Raw genomic sequence first — 22,326 nt, 5'->3', positions numbered from 1 at the left:
TGGCGGCGACGCACGGGGCGGCCGAGTGGTGATGAGGTGACCAACCTGTGGCGACGCACTGGGCGGCCGAGTGGTTATGAGGTGACCAACCTGTTGACGAGGCCCGGAGCGGTCGAGTGGTGATGAGGTGACCAACCGAGTGGCGACGCACAGGGCGGCCGAGTGGTGATGAGGTGACCAACCTGTGGCGACGCACTGGGCGGCCGAGTGGTTATGAGGTGACCAACCTGTTGGCGAGACCCAGAGCGGTCGAGTGGTGATGAGGTGACCAACCGATGCGAGGCGTCCGAGTGACGTAGACGCGTCCCGCGGAGTGACGATGCGCGGGGCATCCTGGTGAAGTAGAGGCGCGTGCCGCGCTGTGGCGACGAGCGAGGCATCCGAGTGAAGTAGACCCGTCCCGCGGAGTAGCGATGCGCGGGGTGGTCGAGTGAAGTAGACATTTCCTGCGGTGTGCGATGCGCGGGAAGTCCGAGTGAAGTAGATGCGTCCCGCGCAATGACGATGCGCGGGCGTCCGAGTGAAGTAGACGCATCCCGTGGAGACGGGTGATGGATAGCCAAATGTCTTTTCTTCCGAGTGGTTCTGGATGACGTTTCCTTTGGCTCCATCCCTGTCGAGTGCCGAATCTTTTCTCCGGAGTGGCCATGGTGCATCGTTGAGCCGGTGTAGAGGACGGAGAGCCATGCGCCGTTGTAACTGCTGCCGAGTGATGATGATGTATCCAAGTGACGTCGTGCAGGGCGCCGCGTCAGATTTGTGCTCCGAATGATTCCACCGTTGTAGCTCCGACTGGATGGGAGAGTACTGTGGTCGGGGACGTGGCCATTCTCGAATGCCGCATTAGGCCCCCGCATCCATGCGAATTTCAGAAGTGCCCCTCTGACCATGGTCGCCATGGAAATTATTAGGATTCGCCGAGGGAGCAGGTTAGCAGTCGGAGTGAACAACCCGTCCGAGTGCGAGATTTTTGAGTGAACTAGCAAACCGCTCAAGCAGACGTGTCTCCGCTGCGCGGAGGCCGCCCTCTATCAGTCGACTGGGTGGAGGAGTCTCACGCTGCGGCTGCTGCGTCCTGCTGCTCGAGGAGCCGGACCGCCTGTCCGGGGCCATGAAGAATACGTTACAAGGCATTGATGGAGTTGCCCACGTCCAAAGAATCTGCATGCTATAACTCTTGCCCAATTGATGAAATGGCAGTTTCCATCTCTTGGCCATGCACTAATTGACATTGATTTGGCAATCAAGAAAATTTCCATTCTTTTCCTTCCGTTATTCCTTCTTTTGGCCATGCACTAACGGACATTGATTCGTCAATCAAAGCAATTTCCTTTCACCTCCTCAACGTGCATGCAAGTGGGATATGCGTGAGCCTGCATGCATGCGTGACGAAGGCAAACCCAACCGTAGAGCCATTGACACCGGCTAGAGGAGGTGGCCGCGCGCGAGGACGTCGCAGACGTGCCGGGGACGACGCGATGGACCGCGCAAGTGGCTGTTTGTACGTGCTCGACGGCGCGGCGAACCGGGCCGGAGGGTGTTTGGACGAGCTCGCCGACGGCGTCGTAGACGAGGCCGGAGGCGACGCGGCGGACCGCGCCGGAGGGCGTTTGGATGAGCTCGCCGATGGTGTCGTAGATGAGGCCGGAGACGATGCGGCGGACCGCGCCGGGGGGCGTTTGTATGAGCTCGCCGATGGTGTCGTAGACTACTACGGAGACAACAGGATGCCCACGCCAACGGCTGTTTGCAGTGGTTGCCATTGATGATGATCATGTTGAGAAGGCAAGAAAGATGAGGATTGACTTGCCCTTTTCTCTTCCTCTCAGTTTCATGACCGATCATGCAAGGGTGCGTCTGATCCTGGGGGAGGAAAAGACAAACTCATTGTTAGACAATGTATTGTGGAAAGACTAGATCGAATGGATACTTCCCTTGTCCTTTTGTTTGTTCGAATGCGTGATGACCAGAGCTCTAGCGGCCAATTTCTGTGGCGATCGTAGTTGATTCGCTGTTGAAGATTGAAGAAAAAACCATTTGCATCATGGCTCGATAGACGCCATGCCCCACGGTGGGCACCAACTGTCGTGGGAACGACTCCGACAGTAAGAGAGGGGTAGGATAACGGAGCATGATCTACCGAGATGCATATGGGTGGCACGGTGGTTTTAGCGAGTTCGGACCTCTCACGGTGGAGATAACAACCCTACGTCTCGTGCTCGGGAGAGGCTTTGTTTTATCTGAGTATATATCCGGAGATTACAATGTGTGTGTGAGAGAGAGGAACGGATCCCCATGCCTGAGCTAAGTCTTGAGAGTAATGGTGAAAAAGAGAGAGAGGTGGAAGAAAAAGCCCCCTTGTCTAGTGGTGGGGGGTGGCTTATATAGAGTGCGCCACCCCCTCACCTCCTATGTTACAAAGTGGGGTATGAATGCCATAATGCCAGCCCTCTATTAAGCCCTCATTATTAGAAAGATGCCGACTGCCTTGCTGCCTGCTGGTCTTCGTATATCCGAGTGAGTCGTACGGTCGAGTGGTGAGCCGTCATCCGAGTGGATTGTATGCTGCTTGTCCGAGTGGATAGTGTGTCTGTATGAAATTGACCTGTACCCACATGTTGTGTGGGCCCCATGCTTCATGATATTTCGACCCTTCGTGGGCCTACCTGTTATGTATATCCCCAACACCTACCGAGTTTGGTAAATTGTGTGTAACGGTTAGATTTTGTGTGGAGGCTATATATACCCCTCCACCTCCTATTCATTCGTGGAGGGAGCCATCAGGACAAGCCTACACTTCCAGCATCCTATTTTTGAGAGAGAACTACCTACTCATGTGTTGAGGCCAAGATATTCCATTCCTACCATATGAATCTTGATCTCTAGCCTTCCCCAAGTTGCTTTCCACTCAAATCTTCTTTCCACCAGATCCAAATCCTATGAGAGAGAGTTGAGTGTTGGGGAGACTATCATTTGAAGCACAAGAGCAAGGAGTTCATCATCAACGCACCATTTGTTACTTCTTGGAGAGTGGTGTCTCCTAGATTGGCTAGGTGTCACTTGGGAGCCTCGGACAAGATTGTGGAGTTGAACCAAGGAGTTTGTAAGGGCAAGGAGATCGCCTACTTCGTGAAGATCTACCGCTAGTGAGGCAAGTCCTTCGTGGGCGACGGCCATGGTGGGATAGACAAGGTTGCTTCTTCGTGGACCCTTCTTGGGTGGAGCCCTCCGTGGACTCGCGCAACCGTTACCCTTCGTGGGTTGAAGTCTCCATCAACGTGGATGTACGATAGCACCACCTATCGGAACCACGCCAAAAACATTCATGTCTCGAATTGCGTTTGAATCCTTCAAAACCCTTCCCTTTACATTCTTGCAAGTTGCATGATTTACTTTCTGCTGCTCATATACTCTTTGCATGCTTGCTTGCTATGTGTTGTGAATGTTAAACTTGTGCCTAAACTCCACTTAAACTTAAACTTGTTAAAAACTGCAACTTTGGTACTTAGTGTCTAATCACCCCCCCTCTAGACACCTCTTCTCAAGGTCCTACAATCGCCATTGCCATGGACTTGTCCTTTATGGAATCCATGGCAACGGGCGTAAAGGAGATGCAGGCTCGGCATAATCAGAAGTGGTTGGAGCTCAAGGAGCGGCATGAATCTGTAAACTAGATGGGCCAGAAGCTGAAGGATAAGGGCTTGGAGCTGCACGAGTGGCATGACAAGCACTTCAAGGTGCTCCTGAGGCAGTAGGAGATGCTCTAGGTGATGCGAGAGGATGTCATAGCCCGCGAGGCGGGTCTGGTGGACCACAAGGCTTCCCTGGACGCTAGAGAGCGGGAGATTTCTCTCCGGGAGGAGAAGCTTGAGGCCACTCTTCACGCCAAGGATGATGAATTGGAGGTTCTTGTCTGCCAGCACACCAAGGATTTGGAGGATAAGCATGAAGCGGCTCTGAATGTTGTTGTTGTTGACTCTGTTGCTCGATTGAAGAAGCTCACTAATGATCTGGCTGCTGTGTCCGCCGCCAAGACTGATCTTGACCGGGAGGTGTCTGAGCGGGCGGAAGATCTCGCCAAGAGCGCCAAGAAGTTGGCGCCCTCAAGGAGGAAGCACGGAAGGCAGAGACTCTCTTAGACGATGTGCAATCATAGCTTTCTTCCAAGACTCAGATCCTCGAAGCTACCAACGGCAACATCTCAGACTTGAGGAAGAGGATCGGCTCACTGGAGCACTCGGCAGAGTCACTTGAGTCCTGCCAACAACTGTTGTCCAAGGATTTGGACAATGCCAATCGTCTCCGGCAGGATGCTGAGGACAAGCTGAAGAACCAAGTCAACTTGAGAAACCTCTAGATCAAGAGTCTGAATGACATAGCTGAGCATCTTGGCGCCCAGGCCATGGAAATGGGCATGGACGGCCCAGTTTTCTCGCTCAGCCAGTGCTACCTCTTGAGCATGTGTTGGTTTTCCCTTGAAGAGGAAAGGGTGATGCAACAAAGTACCATAAGTATTTCCCTCAGTTTTGAGAACCAAGGTATCAATCCAGTAGGAGGCTACACGCAAATCCCTCGTGCCTACACAAACAAATAAGAACCTCGCAACCAACGCGATAAAGGGGTTGTCAATCCCTTCGCAGCCACTTGTGAAAGTGAGATCTGATAGAGATAATAAGATAAATATTTTTGGTATTTTTATGATATAGATGGGAAAGTAAAGATTGCAAAATAAAATAGATCAAAAACTTATATGATGGAAAATAGACCCAGGGGACATAGGTTTCACTAGTGGCTTCTCTCAAGATAGCATAAGTATTACGGTGGGTGAACAAATTACTGTCGAGCAATTGATAGAAAAGTGCATAGTTACGAGAATATCTAGGCATGATCATGTATATAGGAATCACGTCTGCGACAAGTAGATCGAAATGATTATGCATCTACTACTATTACTCCACACATCGACCGCTATCCAGCATGCATCTAGAGTATTAAGTTCATAAGAATAGAGTAATGCATTAGGCAAGATTACATGATGTAGAGGGATAAACTCAAGCAATATGATATAGACCCCATCTTTTTGTCCTTGATGGCAACAATACAATACGTGCCTTGCTGCCCCTGCTGTCACTGGGAAAGGACACCGCAAGATTGAACCCAAAACTAAGCACTTCTCCCATTGCAAGAAAGATCAATCTAGTAGGCCAAACCAAACTGATAATTCGAAGAGACTTGCAAAGATAACCAATCATACATAAAAGAATTTAGAGGAGATTCAAATATTTTTCATAGATAATCTTGATCATAAACCCACAATTTATCGGATCTCGACAAACACACCGCAAAAAGAATTACATCGAATAGATCTCCAAGAAGATCAAGGAGAACTTTGTATTGAGATCCAAAGAGAGAAAAGAAGCCATCTAGCTAATAACTATGGACCCAAAGGTCTGTGGTAAACTACTCACACTTCATCGGAGAGGCTATGGTGTTGATGTAGAAGCCCTCCGTGATCGATTCCCCCTCCGACGGAGCACCAGAAAAGGCCCCAAGATGGGATCTCATGGGTACAAAAGATTGCCGCGGTGGAAATAGGGTTTCGTGGTGCTCTTGGATGTTTTCAGGGTATATGGATATATATAGGCGAAGGAACTTGGTCAGGGGAGCCACGAGGGGCCCACGAGGGTGGGGGTGCGCCCACCCCTTGGGGCGCGCCTCCCTGCCTCGTGGCCGCCTCGTTTATTTCTTGACATCCACTCCAAGTCTCCTGGATTGCATTTGTTCCAAATAACTCTCCCGAAGGTTTCATTCCGTTTGGACTCGTTGGATATTCCTTTTCTGCGAAACACTGAAATAGGCAAAAAAAACATCAATTTGGGTCGGGCCTCCGGTTAATAGGTTAGTCCCAAAAATAATATAAAAGTGTATAGTAAAGCCCATTAAACATCCAAAACAAGTAATATAATAGCATGGAACAATCAAAAATTATAGATGCGTTTGAGACGTATCAAGCATCCCCAAGTTTAATTCCTGCTCGTCCTCGAGTAGGTAAATGATAAAAACAGAATTTTTGATGTGGAATGCTACCTAGCATATTTCTCAATGTAATTTTCTTTATTGTGGCATGAATGTTCAGATCCAAAAGATTCAAGACAAAAGTTTAATATTGACATAAGAGTAATAATACTTCAAGCATACTAACAAGTAATCATGTCTTATCAAAATAACATAGCCAAAGAAAGCTTATCCCTACAAAATCATATAGTTAGGCCATGCTTCGTTTTCGTCACACAAAATACTCCCATCATGCACAACCCCGGTTTCAGCCAAGCAATTGGTTCATACTTTTTAACGCGCTTAAGCTTTTTCAACCCTCACGCAATACATGAGCGTAAACCATGGATATAGCACTATGGGTGGAGTAGAGTATGATGATAGGGATTGTGTGAGAATACAAAAAAGGAGAAAGTCTCATATTGACGCGGCTAATCAACGGGCTATGGAGATGGCCATCAATTGATGTCAATACGAGGAGTAGGGATTGCCATGCAACGGATGCACTAGAGCTATAAAATGTATGAAAGCTCATCAAAAGAAACTAAGTGGGTGTGCATCCAACTTGCTTGCTCACGAAGACCTAGGGCAATTTGAGGAAGCCCATCATTGGAATATACAAGCCAAGTTCTATAATGAAAAAGTCCCACTAGTATATGAAAGTGACAACATAGGAGACTCTCTATCATGAAGATCATGGTGCTACTTTTAAGCACAAGTGTGGAAAAAAGGATAGTAACATTGTACCTTCTCTCTTTTTCTCTCATTTTTTTGGTGGGCTTCTTTGGCGTCTTTTTTTATTTGGGCTTCTTTCGCCTCTTTTATTTTTCATAAAGTCCGGAGTCTCATCCCGACTTGTGGGGGAATCATAGTCTCCATCATCCTTTCCTCACATGGGACAATGCTCTAATAATGAAGATCATCACACTTTTATTTATTTACAACTCAAGAATTACAACTCAATACTTAGAACAAAATATGACTCTATGTGAATGCCTCCGGCGGTACCGGGATATGCAATGAATCAGGAGTGACATGTATGAAAGAATTATAAAGGTGGCCTTGTGATACGGAGCATCCCACGTTCATCTCCATGTACACCTTCATAGCACATCAAGCCCCAAGTGGACCTACCGGAACTAAGGTGAACCCGCTCTTCTTCAAGAACGTCATGAATATCCATTGGACTTGCTTGCTACCTCACCAAAGTGCTCTATGTGTCCTTAGGTATGAAGACCGACGCCCACAAGCTGGTGAGGGACACCCCAAAGGAGTTGGAGAAGGACCACAAGGCCACAAGGAGGAAGAAGGAGTGCGTCAAGATCAATTCAACACCTCCCAGACGACCCCGTGCCCACGGGCCTCGAAGACCCCATGCGCATGGGCTACTCAGAGAGTCTGCGCTGGAGCACCCCATGCGGACGGCCCTGTACCGTGCCCACGAGCCCAACTTACCCCGTGCGCACGGGCCCTACAGGATGGACGGCTGTGAGCTGCTGTTTGGGCCTCCTCTTCATCCACTTCGTCCCCATGCCTATATATTCCGTACCTAGGCCATTTGTTAGGGGAAGCAAAGTAGTTGATACACATCTGTGAGCTTTGCTCCATGGATCCACTCCACTAGGAGATCAAGACCTCCTCTAGGAGTGACCAAACATCAAGACCTCCTTCTTGGGGAAGGATTCCAATCATAGGATCATCAAGCCCTCATCTCCTTCATAGGATTTGGGATGAACTCTACCATGTATCTTATTTCCCTTTGTTGTTCATGTACCTTGTGGATCTTATGTGTTTGATTGTCTAGTGGATGTGTGATTTGACTTGTTCTTGAGTGCTCCTCTTGTTTTCCCTCCTTTGTTCATCTTGTTCTTGGGGATTCCACCTCCAATTCGTGAAAGATCTTCTCTATAGGGTTCCACCCTACATCATATGGTATCATGAGCCTTGGTTGATCACGAAATTGGAGCCCCCCTCTTTGTTTTCTAGCCTAGTTTTGTGTAATTTCGTCCTAAATCCGAAAATCCCCACCAAAAATAGCCCCAATTTTTTTTTGTGATTTGTTGGTTTGATGAGATTTTGTTGGATTTGGTCCATGAATTTGGTGTTTGGCAAGTAGATCCACCCCTCTACCATCTTCCCCTACCTTCCATCCCTCGAATTTGACCTCACCTTGGTTTTTCCCCACGGATCCGGAGCTGTTCATCCGCTCCTCGAGGACCCCGTGCACACGGGCCATCGGGACCCCGTGCACATGGGACACCCGTGCACACGGGCCAGCCAGACCCTGTGCGCACGGCCCTTCCAGTGCGTTTCGGCCATTGCCATACCACCCCATACCACCCCCATACCCCAGCTACTCCCCAGCCACGAGATCCATCCATTTGGCCGCCCAGATTGCAAGAAATCCGCCAAACCCGCGAGTCCCAGGTGACCCCGTGCCCTCGGTACGTGTACCGTGCGCACGGGACCCCGTGCCCACGGGCCCTAGACCCCGTGCGCACGACCCCCCCAGGCCAGCCACAAGCAGATCACCATTTCGCCCATAACTTCCACATCTGGAGTCCGATTTTCGCGTTCTTTAGCTCGTCGAGTAGCTATTGACATCCACCATCCACCTAGATAGGTTCCAACACCATTTGACTCCATCAAAATTTTGACATTTTGGCATCTTTGCCTAGGCCTTCCACCATATCATCCGCAAAACCACCATACCCTTCCGCAACCTAACCCATTTTACTCCATTTAGCATTTGTGGTTGTTTGAGTGGCGACGTGAGTCTCCTAAGGTGTTTCGGCTACTTAGGGACAATTGCCTCTTCACAAACCACCACCACTTCCACCATTTGACATTTTTCATTTGAGATTTTGAGTTTGCGGTTTTTTACCGTTTCCTAAGGTGTTTTGGCTACTTAGGGACGGCTCTACATCATCTTGGTATCTACATCAAGAACACCGCTACTCATCATCGCAAAGGATGGTAACCTCGATGACACCATTGTATATTCCCCTTGCAATTGCATTGTTAACCCCTAGCCCATTTTGCGTCACTTACCTATCGAGACTAGCCATTTGAGTATTGCCGGCAACGTTACTTGTGCACATTAGTGATCCACCGTTCCATTGCATACATACCATATCATATTGGTATCATCTTGCTATCATATCATCCTTTGTGTCACAATATCGTTCCCGCATATACACAATAGCTATCTTGGTTTGTGCATTGTGCAAAAGTGGCCATTGAAAAAAAAGCTTTTAAGCAAAAAGAGAGCAAAGAGCTCGTGAGCAAGTGTCATAGCATCATACCCCATTGCACATAAGATTGTCATATCCGATCATCTTGGATCATCTTGAGAGAAACACCGGGAACCATACATACATAGCATACTTGGGATAGAAGTTTATCCATTTTGCATCTTATAGGTTGTGCACAAGTGTCGTATCCGCCGATTGAGCAATCATGCTAGCGTCTCTCTTGAGTTGTGCAACACGAGCGTTTTCCGTGGACTCCACATTTTGTGCTCATTCCTTGGTTGCGCGACCCCATTTATCTATCCGTGTGTGTGTTTCCGTGTACCGCATTTGCTATTGATCTACTTGTTTTACTTGCGAATTTGTGAATCTTTTCCAACATTATTGACTCTTGCTAACATTTTGCATCAAATTTTTGTGCCACTATCCTCACCGAGCTCTACCATAAGCTTTACTTTGTAGGTGTGAGTGAACAAGTCCGGTACCAATTCCACTATTCTTTCATTTCACATTGAGTGATACAAGATACATCCTCAACTTTGGGAAAAGGTAGCTTGGTATTGTTTATCTCATTTCCTACTCACATTTGCTCGAGTCTTGTGATGGATAGGCAAGGCATTTCCTCTCCGGTCTACAACAACAACGACGGCGTGAACGACTACATCACCAAAAGGTCCATCTTCGGAGTACAACAAGAAATGCAAGGAGCACATTCCACCTTGCAAGAGCGCATCAAGAACCTCTCCATCGACATTCATCTCTCCGAAGCAAGGAAAAGGGACTACATTGACAACAAGCTTGCCGCACAAAAGGAGGAGCAAGATGCAAGGATGGAAGAGATTAGAACCTTGATCAAGTCTTCTTCCACTTCGTCATCCTCAAGACGATGACGTTCAAGCCACAAGTCTTCAGAGCGCGAAAAGGATGCAAGTGCAAATCGTCATCGTCCACATCTACATGGCGACCACCATCACGTTTGTGATCAACATCGTCATGAAGGGCAAGTCACCTCCAAGCATCATGTGCACGACGACGACGAACAACATCTACTACGAGCTCAAGCACGACAACGACATCATCATCATGAAGATGCTCCACAAGCGCAAGTGCACAAGTCCCAACAAGCCCTACTTCACGCCAAGTCGAAGCTTCATAAGCACAAGAGAAGACCACGATATGAGCACCACCAAGACGGCGCTACGGCTACACCAACCACTTTGGCATCTTCGCCAAGTGCTATCGAGGCATCTTCGCCTTTGGACGTACGGCATCTTCGCCTACTTCCAACGAGTATGCCTACAACGACTTCATCAAGTCCAAGGCGACCACCTACGAGCGAGGGCGACACTTCCATCTTCGGAAGCCCCTCAAGAACGATGGCTGAGCATGGGAAACTCCCTTCGGTCATGGACACGAGCTACGAGGTGCCACATCATATGGGCCTCCAACAACACGGCGACGACTACGAGATGGTTGAGCATGGGATTCTCCCTTCGACCACGGCGACGTATGATGACATGAGTGACTTTTGCCACCATATTGAGAGTGAGAGTGACTTCACCACTAGCCCCATATATGATGAGCTGCACCAATTCCCATGTGAGGAGAGCCACCACCACCACCACTTGAGTGATTTGATTGCCTCCACCATATGCGACATTGAGTGCACCTACCTTGAGGGAGTGAGTGAGCCACCGCCACATAGAGAGAGTGAGATAGTTGATGAGGCATATGAGGCCATTTCGCTTTCTAACAACTTAACCTCTACCTCTATTGTGTCTTCTCCTTTGGTGCTAGGTCCCATATATGATGACGCGCCGATTCGCGATGACTACGTCCTCCCTTTGGACACGACGATGGCCATGGTGGAACATGATGAACCCCCCACATGGTTCCATCAAGATGAAGATGACAACGAGACGATCTTCAACACCTCACCTACAACACACAAGCGATGCTCCAAAGGTAACAAAGGTGACGGTGATGCTCTAGTCCCACTAGTGGACATTCTTGAGATTGATTGCTTGCATGATGTTGACCCACCTATTACCATGCTTCATGCTAGTGACACTTATTCATGCCTTGACTTACCTATTTAAGATGAATATGATGATGAGCATGTTGAGTTGCCTAGTTGTGATGCTATGCTCCATAGGATATCATGTGAAAATTCTCTTGGTCACATCATGTTTGATAATCCGCTTGACTTGTCATATGCTATGCATGAGATCTCCCGTATGTCATATTTGCAATCTCATCATAGTGACTATGCATATGCCTTTAAAATAAACCCAATTTGCACATATGGCATAGATGACAAGCCCATGGTTATTGGCATTTGTTTTTCTTGTGATGATATTGATATGCTCCCTTTGCATCATTTATCTACTATGTCATGCCATGACCACCTAGCTTTGGATATGCATTGTTTACCATGTTGTCCATTTTCTCCATATTATGCTTTCGATATTGCTCATGAGGAGACCCCCATAGTTTCCTCATACCCATTAGGAGATTTTGATCCATCCTATGATTTGCATGATTTCCATGATTGCGTGCACCATATGCATAAGATGAATAACAATGCTCTCGATATTTCTCATGATGCATTACATCCTTTGAGTCTCCATTATGCCATACATAATAACAAACCTCTCATGATGGATGACATGTTTCTATATCACGCATCTCATTTATTTGAGCATTGGCTATTTTGTGCTCACCGACACATGCATGTGCGCATCATGATGGATGATGTGTACATCTACCACGCACACACAATTTTTCCTTTGTCTTTGTTTTGTGTAGGTACCCATGAATACTTGTCAACCTCGCAATCCCACGAGTTGACAAAACGAGCTCTTGAGAGCAATGGCGATTTGGGATCCCGTGGACTATCCTCACCACCGTCCCCTTCGCGCAAGGACTACGCGCAACTCCTCTACTTGGCTCTCACACGGCTATGGGCCATTTACCACTTCTCACATTATGCTCATTTTACCGTGTTCACTTTGCATGCTATGCTTGCTTCTATGCCTTTGCCATGCAATTGTGACCCTTGCTTGCATCTACCCATGTTTCATCATTATGCTACTTCTATGTGTATTTGCATGCTTGGTGGAGATCCTTATTGCTATTGCCATGTTTATCATGTGCCCCATGCTATTGATACTATTTTGCTCATATCTTGCCTTTATGCTTGTGATATGTCATGTGCATTATTCATGCCCACTATTTGCACACATGACATGATTGCCATGATTCCTTCTAGTATGTTGCATCTTCACACTACTAGCACGATTGACTTGATTGCTATGATTGCTTGCTATGTTGCATCACCCATGTTCCACTATCACTTGCTTTCTTAGGTTGATGACATATATGCATACACTTGTTCTCGCATCATATGCCTACATACTATGAAATGCTCCCTTGTCCTTTCTTATGATGAGCATGATGCATACACTTGTTGGGTATCTCGCCCCTCGAATGATAGGTCTTGCTTTTGCACTAACCTCATTTGTTTTCCCAAGTGTTTCTCATGTTCTTTCATTTTGAAGGATTCACAAGGCATCGACATCGACCTGTGGTACATCCATGCCTACCATGTACATGGCGATACGGTTTACGATCCGAGGTCGGATCTTTTCAAAGGGGGAGGAGATGATACGGAGCATCCCATGTTCATCTCCATGTACACCTTCATAGCACATCAAGCCCCAAGTGGACCTACCAGAACTAAGGTGAACCTGCTCTTCTTCGAGAACATCATGAATATCCATTGGACTTGCTTGCTACCTCACCAAAGTGCTCTATGTGTCCTTAGGTACGAAGACCGACGCCCACAAGCTGGTGAGGGACACCCCAAAGGAGTTGGAGAAGGACCACAAGGCCACAAGGAGGAAGAAGGAGTGCGACAAGATCAATTCAGCACCTCCCAGGCGACCCCGTGCCCATGGGCCTCGAAGACCCCGTGCGTACGGGCTACTCAGAGAGTCTGCGCTGGAGCACCCCGTGCGCACGGGCATGTACCATGCCCACGGGACCCCCGTGCACACGGGCCCAACTTACCCCGTGCGCACGGGCCCTACAGGATGGACGGCTGTGAGCTGCTGTTTGGGCCTCCTCTTCATCCACTTCGTCCCCATGCCTATATATTCCGTACCTAGGCCATTTGTTAGGGGAAGCAAAGTAGTTGATACACATTTGTGAGCTTTGCTCCATGGATCCACTCCACTAGGAGATCAAGACCTCCTCTTGGAGTGACCAAACATCAAGACCTCCTTCTTGGGGAAGGATTCCAATCATAGGATCATCGAGCCCTCATCTCCTTCATAGGATTTGGGATGAACTCTACCATGTATCTTATTTCCCTTTGTTGTTCATGTACCTTGTGGATCTTATGTGTTTGATTGTCTAGTGGATGTGTGATTTGACTTGTTCTTGAGTGCTCCTCTTGTTTTCCCTCCTTTGTTCATCTTGTTCTTGGGGATTCCACCTCCAATTCGTGAAAGATCTTCTCTATAGGGTTCCACCCTACATCACCTTGCCACAAATACGATGTGAACTACATGATCATGCAAAAGCAATATGACAATGATGGAGCATGTCATAATAAACGGAACGATGGAAAAATGCATGGCAATATATCTCGAAATGGATATGGAAATGCCATAATAGGTAGGTATGGTGGCTGTTTTGAGGAAGATATAAGGAGGTTTATGTATGATAGAGCGTATCGTATCACGGGGTTTGGATGCACCGGTGAAGTTTGCACCAACTCTCAAGGTGAGAAAGGGTAATGCACGGTACCGTAGAGGCTAGCAATGATGGAAGGGTAAGAGTGCGTATAATCCACAGACTCACATTAGTCATAAAGAACTCATATACTTATTGCAAAATTTTGTTATCCCTCGTAGCAAAGTACTACTACGCATGCTCCTAGGGGAAGGGTTGGTAGGAGTCAACCATCACGCGATCCCGACCTCACTCATAAGGAAGGCAATCAAAGAACGCCCCACGCTTCAAATTTGTCACACAACGTTTACCATACGTGCATGCTACGGGACTTGCCAACTTTAACACAAGTATTTCTCAATTTCATAATTACCCAACTAGCATGACTCTAACATTACCACCTCTATATCTCAAAACAATTATCAAGTATCAAATTTCTCATAGTATTCAATGCACTTTATATGATAGTTTTTATTATACCCAACTTGGATGCCCATCATATTAGGACTAATTTTATAACCAAAGAAAATACCATGCTGTTCTAAAAGACTCTCAAAATAATATAAGTGAAGCATGAGAGATCAATAATTTCTACAAAATAAAACCACCGCCGTGCTCTAAAAAGATATAAGTGAAGCACTAGAGCAAAATTGTCTAGCTCAAAAGATATAAGTGAAGCACATAGAGTATTCTAATAAATTCTGATTCATGTGTGTCTATCCCAAAAGGTGTGTACAGAAAGGATGATTGTGGTAAACTAAAAAGTAAAGCTCAAATCATACAAGACGCTCCAAGCAAAACACATATCATGTGGTGAATAAAAATATAGCCTCAAGTAAAGTTATCGATGGACGAAGACGAAAGAGGGGATACCTTCTGGGGCATCCCCAAGCTTAGGCTTTTGGTTGTCCTTGAATTTTACCTTGGGGTACCTTGGGCATCCCCAAGCTTAGGCTCTTGCCACTCCTTATTACATAATCCATAAAATCTTTACCCAAAACTTGAAAACTTCACAACACAAAACTCAACAGAAAACTCGTAAGCTCCGTTAGTACAAGAAAGCAAACCACCACTTTAAGGTAATATAATGAACTCATTATTTATTTATATTGGTGTTAAACCTACTGTATTCCAACTTCTCTACGGTTCATACCCCCCGATACTAGCCATAGATTCATCAAAATAAGCAAACAACACACGAAAAACAGAATCTGTCAAAAACAGAATAGTCTGTAGCAATCTGTAATTTTCGAATACTCATGGAAACCCAAAAATTCTAAAAAATAGGAAGTCCTAGGAAATTTGTATATTAAACTTTTTCAAAAATAATCAACTAAAAATCACGTTTGTGTGATTTATTAAAATTATTCTCGTGCGTGCATAAGTTTCTGTTTTTCCGCAAGATCAAATTAACTATCACCCAAGATGATCCTATAGGTTCTACTTGGCACAAACATTAATTAAAACATAAAACCACATCTAAACATAAGCTAGATGAATTATTTATTGAATAACAGCAAGTAAAAATATTGGGTTGTCTCCCAACAAGCGCTTTTCTTTAAAGCCTTTTAGCTAGGTATTGATAATTTTAATGATGCTCACATGAAAGATAAGAACTGAAGCGCAAAGAGAGCATCATGAAACACGTGACAAACACATCTAAGTCTAACATACTTCCTATTCATAGGCATATTATAAGCAAACAAATTTGCAAGGCAAGCAAAAACTAGCATATGCAAGGAAGAAGTAAGAGACGATAGCAATCTCAACATGATGAGAGGTAATTTAGTAAGATAAAAATTTCTACGACCATATTTTCCTCTCTCATAATAATTACATGTAGGATCATAGGCAAATTCAACAAAATAGCTATCACATAACATATTCTCAACACGATCCACATGCATGTGAAGTTGACACTCTTCCAAAATAGTGGGATTATCATTAACTAAAGTCATGACCTCTCCAAACCCACTTTTACCAAAAATACCATAAGATTGAACATTCTCCAAATATGTGGGATCTAAAGTTGACACTCTTCCAAACCCACATTCAATATTATTGCAAACACTATTATCAATCTCATATTCATCATGGGGCTTAAATAAATTTTCAAGATCATAAGAAGAATCATCCCAATCATGATCATTGCAACAAGTAGTAGACATAGCAAAAGGAGCATCCCCAAGCTTAGGGTTTTGGATATTATTAGCACAATTGACATCAAGAGAATTTAAAGTAAAATCATTGCAAACATGCTTTTATTCAAGGAGCTATCGTGATTCTCTTCATAAATTTCTTCATCACAATTTTCAGATTCACGAATCTCAAGCAAAACCTCATAAAGATAATCTAGTGCACTGAAATCACTAGGATTTGGTTCATCATAAATGGATCTCTTAAAAATATTGGCAAGCGGATGAGGATCCATAGATCTTAGGTTCTCTATTTAGCAATAAATAAACAACTATTCCCACCAAACAAGCAAACGAGCCAAGTAAGACATCAAAGCAAACGAAAAGACGAACAGAAGAAGGGAGAATAAAACGGCAAGGGTGAAGTGGGGGGGGAGAAAATCGAGAGGCAAATGGGAAATAATGTAATGCGAGGGATAAGAGTTTGTGATGGGTACTTGGTATGTGTTGACTTGTGCGTAGACTCCCCGGCAACGGTGCTAGAAATCCTTCTTGCTACCTCTTGAGCATGCATTGGTTTTCCCTTGAACAGGAAAGGGTGATGCAACAAAGTAGCATAAGTATTTCCCTCAGTTTTGAGAACAAGTTATCAATCCAGTAGGAGGCTACACGCAAATCCCTCTTACCTATACAAACAAATAAGAACCTCGCAACCAACACGATAAAGGGGTTGTCAATCCCTTCACGGCCACTTGCAAAAGTGAGATCTGATAGAGATAATAAGATAAATATTTGTGGTATTTTAATGATATAGATTGGAAAGTAAAGATTGCAAAATAAAATAGATTGGAAACTTATATCATGGAAAATAGACCCGGGGGCCATAGGTTTGACTTGTGGCTTCTCTCAAGATAGCATAAGTATTATGGTGGGTGAACAAATTACTGTCAAGCAATTGATAGAAAAGTGCATAGTTATGAGAATATATAGGCATGATCATGTATATAGGCATCACGTCCGCGACAAGTAGACCGAAACGATTCTGCATCTACTACTATCTCCACACATCGACCGCTATCCAGCATGCATCTAGAGTATTAAGTTCATAAGAACAGAGTAATGCATTAGGCAAGATGACATGATGTAGAGGGATAAACTCAAGCAATATGAGATAAACCCCATCTTTTTATCCTCGATGGCAACAATACAATACGTGCCTTGCTGCCCCTGTTGTCACTGGGAAAGGACAGAGCACGTCTCCCATTGCAAGAAGGATCAATCTAGTAGGCCAAACCAAACTGATAATTTGAATAGACCTGCAAAGATAACCAATCATACATAAAAGAATTCAGAGGAGATTTAAATATTGTTCATAGATAATCTTGATCATAAACCCACAATTCATCGGATCTCGACAAACACATTGCAAAAAGAATTACATCGAATAGATCTCCAAGAAGATCAAGGAGAACTTTGTATTGAGATCCAAAGAGAGAGAAGAAGCCATCTATCTAATAACTATGGACCCAAAGGTCTATGGTAAACTACTCACACTTCATCGGAGAGGCTATGTTGTTGATGTAGAAGCCCTCCGTGATTGATTCCCCCTCCGGCGGAGCACCGTAAAAGGCCCCAAGATGGGATCTCACGGGGACAGAAGGTTCTGGCGGTGGAAATAGGGTTTCGTGGTGCTCCTAGATGTTTTCAGTGTATATGGATATATATAGGCGAAGGAAGTCGGTCAGGGGAGCCACGAGGGGCCCACGAGGGTGGGGGGCGCGCCTCCCTGCCTCGTGGCTGCCTCGTTTTTTTCTTGATGTCCACTCCAAGTCTCCTGGATTGCATTTGTTCAAAAAATAACTCTCCCAAAGGTTTCATTCCATTTGGACTCCGTTTGATATTCCTTTTCTGTGAAACACTGAAATAGGCAAAAAAAATAGCAATTTGGGGTGGGCCTCCAGTTAATAGGTTAGTCCCAAAAATAATATAAAAATGTATAGTAAAGCCCATTAAACATCCAAAATAGGTAATATAATAGAATGGAACAATAAAAAATTATAGATACGTTGGAGACGTATCAGCCAGCACGAGGTTCCAAGCACCAAGTTGGGAGTCTTCTTCAATGAGCTGATCGAGAAGCTAGGGGCACACGAAGCAAGGAGGGCCCAGCGCTTCGTGATCGAGTCCTGGAAGCTGGCTCGCAACGCCCTTTTCATGGTCCTGAGCAACATCGCCTGCCGCCACCCAGATCTTGACCTCGACAATGGATTCAAGAAGCCCCCGGCAGGCGCCATCGTCGAAGCCGCCAAGGAGAAGGCTGCATCACGGGCTGACAGGATCCTCCAGGTTTAAGTTGCTCCCCCTGGTCGCCGGTCCAAGTATCAGGCTGCCGCTGCCCTATAATGAAACATGTCACATATTTTGTGTTTAGTCACTCTATCTCTGATGTTTGTGTGAAACCGGTATTCTGGGTGGAATCTTAATTACGCATTTATCCCCTTGAGCCCCATATGCATGCGTTCGTATGATCTGTTTCCATGTATGTTTTGGATGCCTGCCGGTATCATATTGTCGCGATTATTGTAAGGGTCCGTCCCTTAATAGTCATCTTGGCATGGATGCGCCCCGACAGGTTTTTCCTAGGTAGTTCTCGGTGCAGCCTCTTGTCCTGCGAGCATGGCTCTGAACAGGACGATGGAGCAACCAAAGAAGCTAGACGAGGTTCAATCACATGAGGATTTTCACAATACAGACGCTCGCTAGGGCTAAGGGATAAAGGACTGCAAAGAATTCTAAAGCATCAATCGAGATATGATAACATGAACTTAGCTTTTGTTCTGGGCTCCCTTCTCCTCTGCTGGGTCATGTGTGCTGAGCACGCTCGCGGCACCCGGCAGAGCAAGAGCCAATCAGGTGGTTTCTTCGCCCTCGGCAGGGGCCGATATGCATTTTGCGTGGTTGGCGGACACCGGGGCATAATGCAGAGGTTCTCTGGTTCCCCTCCCTCTTTCTCTCGTCCTTTTGTGTCAGTCCAGCGGCCGCCAGTGTGCGGGTCGTGCCGGCGTAGGCAACCTTGCCGAGATACACTTGCTGGGGCATCAATCGACGGACTCGTACCAGCGTTTCACTCAGGATTGCCCTAGGTAGGGCAAATTCTGGACCGAGCGTCGCGTGGTAGTCGTCGATGCCGACGTCGCCGGGGCTAAAGCAATTCGACTGCTAATGAAGGGAAGGGATGGGGGAGGAAGCTCACGCTCGCAAATTCTGTGTCCTTTCTCCGAGTGGTGCCCGAACGGTGGGTGCACCATGCGGACCACCGGGACGGTTTTCCTGCCACCAAAGGAGATCATTGCCGCAGTCGTGACCACAGCGAGGTGTGGAGACCAACAATGTGGTGCGGGAACGACCCCGCTCTGCTTCTGCGTCTTCGCATGCGCCATCGTCAATGACATCGACAAAGACGTGGACGGTGATGATGACGACGCGCTGCTTACATCTTCAGGTTCGCGCAAGTGCAAGCCCCTAACTGGCACGCCAAAGATGTCACGGGAAACCACGGCCACCTATGGGACCAGGACGGCCCCTTGCTGGTTCGGCAGGGGGAATCATGTTGCACAAAAACCAGACCAACATGGGGCAACATGGTAGAGATCACACGGGTAGTTTTACCTAGGTTTAGGCCGCCGTGAGGCATAAAACCCTACTCCTGCTTTGGTGGATTGATGGTGGAAAGGTGGTGGTGGTGCATAGTACACTTGCCCAGCAGGAGTTGCTTCGGGGCGGCAGCGACTACGCGTCTACGGGGGTGCGAGTGGTCCAACCTCCTAAACCCCCGAACCGTTGCCATGGGCCTCCTTTTACAGATCAAGGGGTCACCACAGTGGCAAATTAGTCATTAGACACTAATATGATAGTGAATTGTGCTATCATACCTAACTCTGCAGGTTGACAGTGTGCATTTAATGCGCCGCTTAGTGTCACGTTGTTGGTTGCCTGGCAGGGCTTGCCGGGCTATTTCGCCAGCTCCACGCCTACTCACTTGACACGTCATTGGACGGGTGTCATATGTGGTCTTCCTTGGTAGGAAGTGTCCGCCATGTGGCGAATGGTTGCCACTTAAACACTCTGTGGCTTGACACCGTACTGATTGACGACGTGGGTCGTGGTGGAGTAGTCGCTGAGGTAATCTGGTTTCTGCGAGCCTCGGCAGGCCCTGCCGGGACGCCTTCGTCATCTACTTTTGGGGGTGGCATCGCCCCTTGACGGGCTCGCCTGCCCGGCAAGGGAGGCTTTTCTCTCGATAATATCTGGCTCCTCAGCCTTGGCCTTGGATCCTTCCGATCTGCTTGTTGATGCTTCGAGTCTCTTGGTATCTTGATCTTCTTGGTATGGTCTTGGTTCGTCCGCGCACGAGTCATGGGAAAATATATGCCCCTGTATATTTTCCCCGACAGGAAGTGTCCAATCATTATCATTACTCAATATATTATTTAATAGCAATTCAGCTTGCCCAACAGTTCTTTCCCTGAAAAGAGAACCAACACAACTATGTAGGTGGTCGCTAGAAGCATCGGTTAGTCCATTATAAAAGATACCAAGTATTTCCTTTTTATTGAGAGGATGATCAGGAAAAGCATTAAGTAATTGGAGAAGCCTCCCCCAAGCTTGTGGGAGACTCTCTTCTTCAATTTGCACAAAGTTAAATATTTTCCTTAAGGCAGCTTGTTTCTTATGAGGAGGGAAATATTTTTTAGAGAAGTAGTAAAATCAACTCGGCCTTGATGCGGTACCAATACGTGTCAATGTTCTGGTTCGTGTCGGTGATCGGGTCGAGGAAGACGACTTTCCACGCTTCGGCGAGTCACTCATCTTCCTTGGACGCCCACTCATCTTCCTTGGACGCCCACTTGGACGCCCACTATTTTATTGTTTTAAATTCAAAATATTAATAAATTCCAAAATTTTCAGAAAATGCAATAAATTTGAAAATTCTTATAAAACAAATCGTAACTCGGATGAAAATAATTTGATGAAAAGTGATCAGAAAAATAAGATGAATCTGAATACACCATCCACATACCCGCCACATGCCCCCAACACATTGAACATGGAACCTTCCCCTCTGGATCGCATGTCCGATAATTGCCCGGAGCCGGGAAAATATTCCCGGATATTTCCCAGTTCCACCTATAACACTTAGCACTATGTTAGGTCACCCCTAGCCCAGCATTTTGCCATGTCATGCTTTGTGATGTGTTTGATTGCTCTATTATTTATTGTGTTCCTCCTCCGTTACTTCTTTTCTAGTAGACCCTACTACTTCTTCAGCTTGCGTTGTTATTTCCCTTGAAGAGGAAAGGGTGATGCACCAAAGTAGAGATAAGTATTTTCCTCAGTTAAGAACCAAGGTATCAATCCAGTAGGAGGAACAAGCAAGTCTCCAATAGATGCACCTGCACAAACTAACAAACACTTGCACACAACGCGAAAAATGGGTTGTCCATCTCTTCATGGTCACTTGCAAGAGTGAGACCTAATAGAGATAGATATAAAAGATAAATAAAAGGCAAAATAAGGTAAAGGTAAATAAATTGCAGCAAGGCATTTTTGGTTTTTTGGTTTTATAGATCTGAAAATAATATGATGGAAAATAGACCCAGGGGCCAAAGGTTTCACTAGAGGCTTCTCTCTTGAAAGAAAACATACGGTGGGTTGATACGTCCATTTTGCATCATGATTTCCTACTATTATTTATAATGTTTTTATGCATAATAATGCTTTTTGGAGTAATTCTAATGCATTTTCTCTCATAATATGCAAGGTTTACACAAAAGAGGGAGAATGCTGGCAGCTGGAATTCTGGACCTGAAAAAGCTACGTCGGAGTTACCTATTATGCACATCTGCAAATGAGCTGAAAATTTACGGATAATTTTTTTGGAATATGTGAAAAATAATGAAGCAAATAACTACTGGAGGTGGCCACCCTGGTGAGCACAAAACACCAGGGTGCGCCTGGGCCCCCAGGTGGGCCCTGGTAGGTTGTGCCCTCCATGGCCCACCTCTGGTGCCCATCTTATGGTATACAGGTGATTTTGATCTAGAAAAAATCAAGTAGAGGACTTTCGGGACGAAACGCTACCGTCTCGA

This window comes from Triticum dicoccoides, chromosome 1B (assembly GCF_002162155.2).
Source record: "Triticum dicoccoides isolate Atlit2015 ecotype Zavitan chromosome 1B, WEW_v2.0, whole genome shotgun sequence".
Taxonomy (NCBI): domain Eukaryota; kingdom Viridiplantae; phylum Streptophyta; class Magnoliopsida; order Poales; family Poaceae; genus Triticum; species Triticum dicoccoides.
Note: the sequence above shows the minus strand (reverse complement) of the source record.